Raw genomic sequence first — 11,365 nt, 5'->3', positions numbered from 1 at the left:
TATTCTGCAGCTGATTTGGTAGTGAACGTTTATGTCAGCCTCACAACAGAAAAGTAAAGTTCCACATAAGGAATGATATCAGAAATGATCGCCCTTGATCTTGTATGAATGTAGCAAACCAAGGGTGTGTCATTACCTGGGTCGCGACTCGATCGTGATGTACTCAGTGCTACAAAACTACACCATAGCAGTGGGTCGTGACTATGTCGTAAGGTACCGGAGCGTTGCGGCGTAGTGCAGAATCGGCACAAGCTCCAACAGATGGTGTAAGTAGGCTGTTTAGGTTTTTATGTTGGTAACGTCACCTAGCGCTCTGTATGAAAATCACTGGCTGTGCTGTGTGCAGTCTGTAGCTGGTGGGCATTGTTGAAATAGTCTCTATTGTAGTGGGCAGTTGGCTGTTAACAGCGCGTAGCGTTGCGCAATTGGAGATGAGCCGCCAGCAGTGGTGGATGTGGGGAGAGAAATGGCGGAGTTTTGAGAGCGGATGATCTGGACGTGTGTCCATCAGAGACAGTAAATTTGTCTTGAACTGATATATATATATATATATATATATTATGACTTTTGAACACTATTAAGGTAAATACACTGTTTGTTCTCTATCAAAATCTTTCATTTGCTAACTATGCCTATCAGTAGTTAGTGCCTTCAGTAGTTAGAATTTTTTATTTAGCTGGCAGTAGTGGCGTTCGCTGTATTGCAGTAGTTCGAGTAACGATGATTTTTGTGAAGTAAGTGATTCATGAAAGGTATAGGTTATTGTTAGTCAGGGCCATTCTTTTGTAGGAATTTTTGAAAGTCAGATTGCGTTGCGCTAAAAACATTGTGTGTCAGATTAGTGATGATCAGAATAAGTAACGAGCGAAATGTCTGAGTACGTTCAGTTCCGCTCAGCTGTTTGAAAATCAGATAACGTAAGGGTTTTACCAGCACAATAATTCAATACTTTTTCTAAGGGGGCGTTACAATGGAACGCCGTAGGCAACCGGCTCGAATGAATGGAGCGGAGCTGCGACAGCTACTGGCTGCTAGACGTCGCACGACGGCTTCAGCCTGGGCCTCCACAGGGGTCGTATTCGTCCTACTGACAGGTTGTCCGTGTGGTCGTAGCCAAGTAACATCCGACACAGGCTGGCAGCCAGTAATTTGCGAGACAACTGAACTGAACACTTACGTGATCAGATAATTTCCAGTGTCAAAGGAAACTACTTTCGACAAGTGTATTTCTAAGATTTGACAAATGCGACTGCTACGGTCGCAGGTTCGAATCCTGCCTCGGGCATGGATGTGTGTGATGTCCTTAGGTTAGTTAGGTTTAAGTAGTTCTAAGTTCTAGGGGACTAATGACCACAGCAGTTGAGTCCCATAGTGCTCAGAGCCATTTGAACCATTTGAACCAAGATTTGACAAATGGTAGACAATGCCTTTGGAATAATAGCTCGTGAATGCTGAAATGCCTGATAATGCTGAGATACTCAAATGTGCACACATGAAAAAAAGTTTTGCGTCAGCCCCGTTCCCAGAACTCCTGAAGATAGATGTTGACTGTGGATGTTATATCACAGACACAGTCCCTTTGACTGTTCAGAGATGTCACTTAACTCGCCCGAAGATGTAAACAACCAAGCATGAGCAGCGCCTATTGGACGGACGGGGTCCGACAGCCGATCAGTTACAGTCATTCCACCAGGAACGACGCACACGGCTCGTGTTGTCTGTATTTCAACCACGCCTACACGGCCAGTACTGCGGTTCGATCGCGTCCGCATTGTTACTTCGTGCCAGGAAGGGCTCTCAACAAGGGAGGTGTCCAGGCGTCTCGGAGTGAACCAGACCGATGTTACTGTGCGGCTGGTCCCGGCGGAGGTTCGAGTCCTCCCTCGGTCATGGGCGTGTATGTTTGTCCTTAGGATAATTTAGGTTAAGTAGTGTGTAAGCTTAGGGACTGATGACCTTAGCAGTTAAGTCCCACAAGATTTCACACACATTTGAACACTTTTTTTTGTTGTTTTTGTTTTTGTTTTGAGACCGATGTTGTTCGGACATGGAGGAGATACAGACAAACAGTAAATGTCTTCGGCATGCCTCGCTCAAGTCTCCCAAGGGCTACTACTGCAGTGGATGATCGCTACCTACGGATTGTGGATCGGAGGAACCCTGACAGCAACGAAACCATGTGGAATAATGCTTTTTCTTCAGCCACAGAACGTCGTGTTACGACTCAAACTGGGCGCAATAGGCTGCATCATGCGCAACCTCACTCCCGACCTCTATGGCGAGGTCCATCTTTGCAACTACGACACCATGCAAGCGAGATACAGATGGGTCCAACAATATGCCGAGTGGACCGCTCAGGATTGGCATCACATTCTCTTCACTGATGAGTGTTGCATAAGACCTTCAACCAGACAATCGTCGGAGACTTGTTTCGAGACAACCGGGTCAGGCTGAACGCCTTAGACACACTGTCCAGCCAGTGCAGCAAGGTGGAGGTTGCCTGCTGTTTTGGGGTGGCACTACGTGGGGCCGACGTACGCCGCTGGTGGTCATGGAAGGCGCTGTAACGGCTGTACGATACGCGAATGCCATCCTCCGACCTATAGTGCAACCATATCGGCAGCATATTGGCGAGGCATTTGTCTGGTGGTCATGGAAGGCGCTGTAACGGCTGTACGATACGCGAATGCCATCCTCCGACCGATAGTGCAACCATATCGGCAGCATATTGGCGAGGCATTTGTCTTCATGGACGACAATTCGCGCCCCCATCGTGCACATCTTGTGACTGACCCTTCAGGATAACGACATCGCTCGACTAGAGTGGCCAGCATGTTCTCCAGACATAAACCCTATCGAACATGTCTGGGATAGATCGAAAAGGGCTGTTTATGAACGACGTGACCCACCAACCACTGTGATGGATCTACGCCGAATCGCCGTTGTGAAGTGGGACAATCTGGACCAACAGTTCCTTTTTCTGTACAGGTTCCGGAATTCTCGGGACTGAGGTGATGCAAATTTTTTTTTGATGTGTGTATATATTGGTAACAGAACATCGTAGTTGACAAGGAATGGGAAGCACCAGCAGCTGCATTCATTTGCTAACTAGCACAATCGACAGAAAGATACGCTCCTGTCGGTGAAAAACGAGATGTCATTGCACTGTATTCCTTACGAGATTAATTTATGACTTTATTTTGCTCAGGGAAAGTGCACGAATGAAAACGTTTAAGTACTTCAAAGAATACTAGTTACATAGAGTGAATATACGGTTGCAGGTGCTCTCAGTTTTGATTTGAAATACAGCTTGTAGGACTTTTAGACTATCTTAGAGAATGTACACTGTACGTCACATATTCAATAAATCTGATTTCATAATATTATGTATTTTCTACGTTATGATTAGCGTTTCCACTTAGTTTCCATACTCATGTCCTCTCCAGCTTTGAACTGTAGCTTCCTCTACATCGCGCATATTCGACAGTGACCTTTCCTCATTCACAACACTTATAAGCTTCTCCACGTCCATAGTTGGTAATTAAGTGCGAAACACGCACTGACTGTAGCAACAACAGGCGCATGCTTGCGTCCGTTACGTCCCAGTTTTTTCGGACGTGTCAGAATGAACGGACACCGCGCATTCATAAAGCTGATTCAACTCGATGGGAAATGACTCCACCACCTTCAGTGTGGATGCACAATTATTTTCCTGCGGGACTCTCAAAATAGCAATCATGGAGGACATTGACGAGGACTGCAGATAGCTGACGTTATGTGAGACTGTGGGTCGGCTGCGAGGCATACCGAGAAGGTCTGTGTAGTTGAAATAAACACTATGTACGGGTGGCGAAGTGGTTAACGCAACTACCCTAGTAAGCAGGAGCTCCCGAGTTCGCATCCCGGTACGGAACACATTTTCACACGTCACCGGTGATCCCGTATAATGTCCCGTTGCAGATGGCATCAATAGTTAATTCCCTTCCCATTGTATTCTTCCTTCTCCACCTTCAATTTACAATCCCATTTCGCTGGTATCCGATCTCTCTTGGTCGTGGAGAGTGGACACGTGACAGAGCGGCTACATGTCTTGAGATTAGTCAGCGGCATGCGGTCGTATGCGACCGCCCAACTAGTCGGACCAATTCGATTCCAGTGGATGCTCAACTTCAGTATACTGCGGCCTAGGTATATCCGCAGCCTCTTGATAACCACGTGGCAGCGGCGCTGACACTTGTTGGTGGCCCAGCATTGAAATCTGCAGCAATCTGCGGAACGACTACACTTATGTCACACTGAACGACTCTCTTCAGTCGTCGTTGGTCTCGTTCTTGCGGTATCTTCTTCGGGCCGCAGCAGTGTCGGATATTTTATTGGATTCCTCACATTCACAGTACAGTCGTGAAAAGGTCGTACGGGAAAATCCCCACTTCATCGCTACCTCGGAGACGCTGTGTCCCACCGCTCGTGCGCCGACTATAATACGTCACTGGAACGCACTTAAATGTTGATAACCTGCCATTGTAGCAGCTGTAACTGATGTAACAACTGCGCCCGAGGCTTGTTGTCTTATATAGACGTTACCGACCGAATCGCCGTATTCTGCCTGTTTACATACATTTGTGTTTGAATATGCATGCCTATACCAGTTTCTTTCGCGCTTCACTGTACAAACACGGGATGATACTCTTATACAGTGCAAGAAGCTGATTCACGGTATAACATCTGTAGCATCTTTTGTAGGAGACGCAAGTCCACGGAACTCTCGCGAAGTTAAGTGATTGATATTGAAATAAGAGCTAATTTAGTTAATATTACCTTTTAGACTAGTGCATTTACTTCCTCGCTCGGCTATCTATTGAAGGTTTCGCTTTTCTGTAAATATTTAAATCGGAAAGGAAGTATTTCGCAAAGGCTGATAGTCGTTAGGTTTTTTTACATTTTAGGTGTAAATTTCGTGCGAGTGAAGATCTTTATTTTTTTTTGTCTGGACTTAGCGGTTCGAAGTTAAATTAATTCGTGTCTGTCATATAGAGATTGGGTAGTTAATTATAACTTTCGATAGTAAATTTTAAAAATTTGTTTACATTTGTGTTTAGTTACGTATGAGTACAGACTACGAAACTTCAGTGCTCTTCTGCCAAGTTATTCTCTGCTTTTGTGTAATTTTTGAGAAAATTTTCGTATAGATTTTTCTATCAAACCCTTTGTGACAAATGTGGTGGTTGCCTTATAAATCTGAAGGATTGAGTGTCCTGCGAAGACTGTTGGTTAGGGTTTCATTGGGGCGAATGCAGCGGCGAGGAAACAGGGGTAGATAATGAGGCTCTTCTATGGCACTGTAGGTTATGTAGAAAGGACAGAAAAATCGCTGAACAGGAGGCAAAATTTTGTGCCCTTAAAGCTGAATTAGAGAACGCCTATTTGGAATTATGTAAGCTACGGGACGAAAAAGTAATTTGGAAATTTGTGGTAAGTCCTGTGGGACCAAACTGCTGAGGTCATCGGTCCCTAAGCTTACACACTACTTAATATAACTTAAACTAACTTACACTAAAGACAACACACACACACACACACACACACACACACACACACACACACTCACACACCCATGTCCGAGGGAGGAATCGAACCTCCGACGGGAGCAGCCGCGCGAACCGAGGAAAAAGAAATGGGGTGCTCGCAACAGGTAGCAAGCAAAGGGCGAAAATGGGAACCTGTTGTAAAAACTTTAGAAATTCAGATAGTAAATCAGTTCGGCTTGCTATCTGAAGTAGCGGAGGAAGAGCCTCGTCCATATGTAGTTGAATGTACCGGGTGATCAAAAAGTCAGTATAAATTTGAAAACTGAATAAATCACGGAATAATGTAGATAGAGAGGTAGAAATTGACACACCTGCTTGGAATGACATGGGGTTTTATTAGAACCAAAAAATTCGAAAGTTCAAAAAATGTCCGACAGATGGTGCTTCATCTGATCAGAATGGCAATAATTAGCATAACAAAGTAAGACAATGCAAAGATGATGTTCTTTACAGGAAATGCTCAATATGTCCACCATCGAGGAATAATGTTGTGAACAGCACTGTAAAGCATGTTCGGAGTTATGGTCAGGCATTGACGTCGGATGTTGTCTTTCAGCATCCCTAGAGATGTCGTCCGATCACGATACACTTGCGACTTCAGGTAACCCCAAAGCCAATGATAGTACGGACTGAGGTCTGGGGACCTGGGAGGCCAAGCATGACGAAAGTGGCGGCTGAGCACACGATCATCACCAACCGACGTGCGCAAGAGATCTTTAACGCGTCTGTCGGACATTTTGTGAACTTTGTTTTTCTTTTTGGTTCCCATGTCACTCCAAGCATGTGTGTCAATTTTTACCTCTCGATCTACATTTATTTATACTGACTTTTTGATCACCCAGTAGATTGAAGCAGAATATTAGCTTAAAGAAAACAGACAGCTTGGGATCAAATCAGAATAGGAAAAGAAGAATTCTGCTTCTAGGTAGCGGTCATGGGAGGGGTGTAGGCCAGCAGCTACAGGAGAAATTAGGTGCTGGTTACCAGGTCACAAGTTTTGTGAAACCAAGTGCTAGCCTTCGCCAGGTGACAGAAAACTTAGGTCAGCTATGCAGGGACTTTGAGAAGGAAGATCAGATAATTATAGTTGGGGGAGCAGTAAACTGCCTGGTTAAGAATATAAGGTATAGTATTAGGAGTGACCTGAACAAAATAGGAGCAGAAAATGGACACACAAATGTTGGGGTTTGTGGAGGTATTTTAGCCCCATGATTGGCCTGGGTAAGCAATGCAGTAAGATTCAAACTACGGAAGGCACTAACTACTGATAGGGGTAGTTAGCAAATGAAAGATTTTAATAGAGAACCAGCAATGTATTTACCTTAAGATCATCAAAAGTCATAATACATATAGCAGTTCATGACATCCAGTCTTGCAAATTTCAAAACTCCGCCATTTCTCTCCCCACATCCACCACTGCTGGCGGCGCACCTCCAACTGCGCAACGCTACGCGCTGTTCACATCCATCTGCCCAACACTACAATGGCAGACAACAATGCCAACTACCAGAGACTGCGCACAGCACAGCCAGTGATTTTTCATACAGAGCGTTACGTGGCGTTACCAATAAGAAAACCTAAACAGCCTACTTACATAGCCCCCATGCTCCCCACAAAAAATTTTACAAATTGTTTTGGGCAGTGGCCAATAATGATTTGATAAAATTTTTCATAATTACAGTAACAAAGATATCAAATGCACACACTTATTGATACAATGTTGGTCAAAAGCTAAAATTTTCTCACAGTCCCATAAAGACAGTCCTGATCATTCATCACAGTAAAATTACAGTGTTATTTTCTCAAAGTCTGAGTAGTAATCCACTACTAGCACACGCAAGTAGTGGATTTCCATGCCATCTTGAAGAAGTAGTGTTGTCCTTCAAACGGAAAGACCGTGCTGACTCTTGACATGCAGACAGGTAATGGGCCACAACAGAGCAAACCCACAGCAGAATCAGTTGAAGTTTTGAAAAATATCGTTGTGTAGGTCATCACAGAGCAGACCCACTGTAGTCCTGGTAGAGAGTATGGTATTGGTGGGCCACCAGAGGTGCAGACCCACTGCAGTCTTTGTAGAAATAATGGTATTGGTGGGCCATAAAAGATGCAGACCCAGACGGCTATCAGCCATCTGTTGCGACTCTGCAGGTGCACAATCACCATCGAAGAGTCTTGCGGACAATATAGCTAGTCCATAAACCACCACTTGTCTACTCACAAAACTTTTTGGAATGTCCTTAGAACCAGCAATGCTGTTATCCAGTCCCTTGCTGAATTATCAACACACTTGCAAACACTAACAGTCCCTACTTCTCACATATTGTCCATATACTATGACCAACAGAGACGTGTGCAGTGAAATGTAACTTACAAGTTACTTAATTTGATGAACTGGTGTCAATTACAATTTTATAACATAAGAATACAATAACAAAGGTGCAAAATACATCATTAAAGAATATAACAATACAGATAACATTTTTAGTAATAGGGGCTTTACAAAAGAAAGAAAGACTTACACTATCCTCTACTTACATTATCTTTGGCACAGAAAGGGGTAAAATATACTCATGTAAAACTTATAACACTATCGTTTCATAGTTAAGCCTCTATTATTACACCGGCATTCAGTTTGCCCAGTGACAACACTCTCAGTCCTGTCACGTATAACACTTATTGGCGCTGCTTGCTCTACTTACCTTTAGTAACGATATTTTCTAACCTGTTACAAGGGAGCCACGCACAACACTCTCGCAGTATATTTGCCAAATATGACATAAGCTAGCAAATAGTGTTACACTCTGCAAGGATTTTTGAATTTGACCGTATGTTACCTAACAGAACGAGGGTATCAGACATGAATTTCGTAATGGTAGCAGTTAGTAGATAACAGAAAGATTAATTTTGTTAGAACTTAGAGTAACAGAATTCTTGTAAATGAAATAATAAAACGGTCGCCAGCCTAATTAGGCATAATAATATGGAAACATTATTTTGAATGTATCTATCTTTTAAACAGTCACTTCCTGTTTCTTTAATTAGAAAACAACTAGTCAGTTTGGTTTCTTCCTAACGTAAAAGAATAGAATTGGGGGGGGGGGGGGGGAAGGGGGCCACAAACTATCCCCTCTTTATAAAAGTAAACTATACACACTTTTAAAAATAGTTTACATTATGATACCAGCTTAGTTAATTCCCCACTTAATATCATTTACCTTGCAAAACTTCAAACAATTTGCAATTCTCTCTACATCATCAGAAATGGCTTAAAGTAAAAGTTGTACTTTGAATATCATCAAAACCAAGTACTTTATAACATCACTTGTGAAGCAAGTGATTTTCACTGACAACTTTTTATGCAGCTAAGGTTTAAAAACACTGACACTTGTAAAATAGAAGCAAAGCAGAACAAATTAGAGATTTTCATGATTCAGTAGTTAGTGCCTCCCTTAATATCAATGAAATTAATAATCAAACTACTCACTTCTATATATTTTTTGCATTCAGAACTATGCATTGTTAAATAACACAGATGATATAATATTTTTCCCACACAAGGTACTCGGATATTGGTCATTAAGAGGAGAGAGCCGTGATAGGTACCATGAAAGGAAACAATTCATGGTTCGAAGACAAAGTTTAGTATTATTTGCAAATCAATTCACACAAATACACTTGTTCATACTGATATACCGTTCTAACCTCTGGAATCTGGTGAAGTGGTGGCGCAATAGTGGTGACGAGCACGTGACGTCTACCTGGTCTCTCCTTTGGCAGTAATATGCTCTATTAAATTCTTCTTGGCGACGTGAATACCATTTTTAGAGCCATTTCCAATGCGAGAGCACCATTTTACAACCGCAGTTACACCCGAGGCCATTCCATCGCCAATTAGGTACGGGGTGCCTCGCTCGGACCTGCGCTGTTCACTCATTGGCTGCTGGCTACTGACTCCTTACTATGCTCTCTCGCTTGACACCCAGATTGAGCGCCAAGTCCACCTTTTGGCGAGCGCTAACTCACTTCCGTTGCGGAGGGGAAGTACAATGTCTTTTTCATTATACAATGCAAGTTCCTAAGTACGGACCAGTTTTTTACGTTAGTATTTCCTTTACATAATCAAACCTATTTTAGAAAGTCTTATTATTTAAATACACAGTTGCATTTCTACAAAATATGTTTCGTAAAACCCCATTTCCTTACAGTAAATCAGTGACATTAAGCATTAAAGAGAAGACACTTTACAATTCACATCATTAATAACACTGAACAACTACTCCCTATCGATCATGGTGTTACAAACTTTTCAATGAATTACCAGTTGAAATCTGACAGACAGTAGTAATAGTTTCAAAAATAAATTGAAACCATAATTCCTTGACAACTCTTTCTATACCATAGATGAATTCTGGAATCGGAATTAATAGCTCTATAGGTGCACTTTTCACTTTTCACGGCGTAATGAATAATACATTAAATTTCGGGCATGCAGCCGCGCAAATTAAGGGAATGGGGTAGGTAATAAAAATTTTAAGCTTAAAAAAAATCCTTGATTATGTGTGCGTTTCTTATGACACGTTCCACATCATAACGGTTAGGGTGAGATTCGTCAGTGGAACTAACTGACTATGTGGGCAGACACTTAACTTGTTCCGAAAGAGTAGCACTGCGGGAGTACGAAAGGGCAGCCTGCAGGACACAGAAGTCTTGCTACGAAGAGTGGCTGAGGATGCAGGGACTCAGCCCTGCGTATACTACACGCTGTTATTTTTAGATCCGTGGTCTAGGAGTAGCGTCTTTGATTCAAAATCAAAACGTCTTCGGTCCCGGGTTCGAATCCCGCTGCTGGGTAAATTTTGATTAATATTCAGCATTGGCGGCTGAATAGTTCCGGCATGAGAAATCACCCTCATTCTGCCAACAGCCCTGTCCAAGAGGGCGGAAGAGAGGACAGAGGTTCAAGGCTTTCTCTTATCCTAGGGGTGGGAAATTGCCCCTAAAGGCGGAAGAATCGGCAATGATCAACGGCATGAGGATGTAGAAGGCACTATCGCAGTATCTAGAGCCCCAGAACTTAACACACACCTCAACATTCCTCCCACCTCTTTCCAAACGACTGTTTATACTTAGTCTATTTTTCATTATTGCCAAATTTCGATCTGACTATATATCTGCTGTTGGGTACGCCTTACAGCCCAATATCTGATTTCATAATCTCTGTCTGACCATGATGTCATCCTGCTAGAATATTCCCGTACCTCTAGCCCTTTTTCTCGCTTGACTTTTGTGAGTCTGTTTCAAGTTTGCAGGCGTTCAACGGCAAGGTTATCCGCGCCGTGATTTATGAACAGTAAATGCGCTATTACCAACTGAAATTTTTTGGGGAGCTCCATTACTCTTCCTCCTCTCCCATTCCTACTACCAACCCCCAATTTCCCATATCTATGTGTTCTATTCCTTCCCCTACCACAACGTTCCACTTACCCATGATAATCAGATTTGCATCTCCCTTCACATATTGAATTATACGTCCAGTACCGTTACGTACTTTATCTCTTCGTCTTCTGCTTGTGACGTCGGCATATAAATCTGAAATATTGTTGTTGGCGTTGGTTTTCTGTCAGTTCTGTTGAGAACAGCATTAATATTGAACTACTCGTCGTAACCCACTTTTGCCCTATATTCTTATTCATTACGGATCCCGTCCCCATTACTCCATTTTCTGCTGATGTTGCTATTACCCTGTATTCATCTGGCCAGAAATCCTTATCTTC

This window comes from Schistocerca gregaria, chromosome X, assembly GCF_023897955.1.
Source record: "Schistocerca gregaria isolate iqSchGreg1 chromosome X, iqSchGreg1.2, whole genome shotgun sequence".
Lineage (NCBI taxonomy): Eukaryota > Metazoa > Arthropoda > Insecta > Orthoptera > Acrididae > Schistocerca > Schistocerca gregaria.
This window is presented reverse-complemented; position numbering follows the sequence as displayed.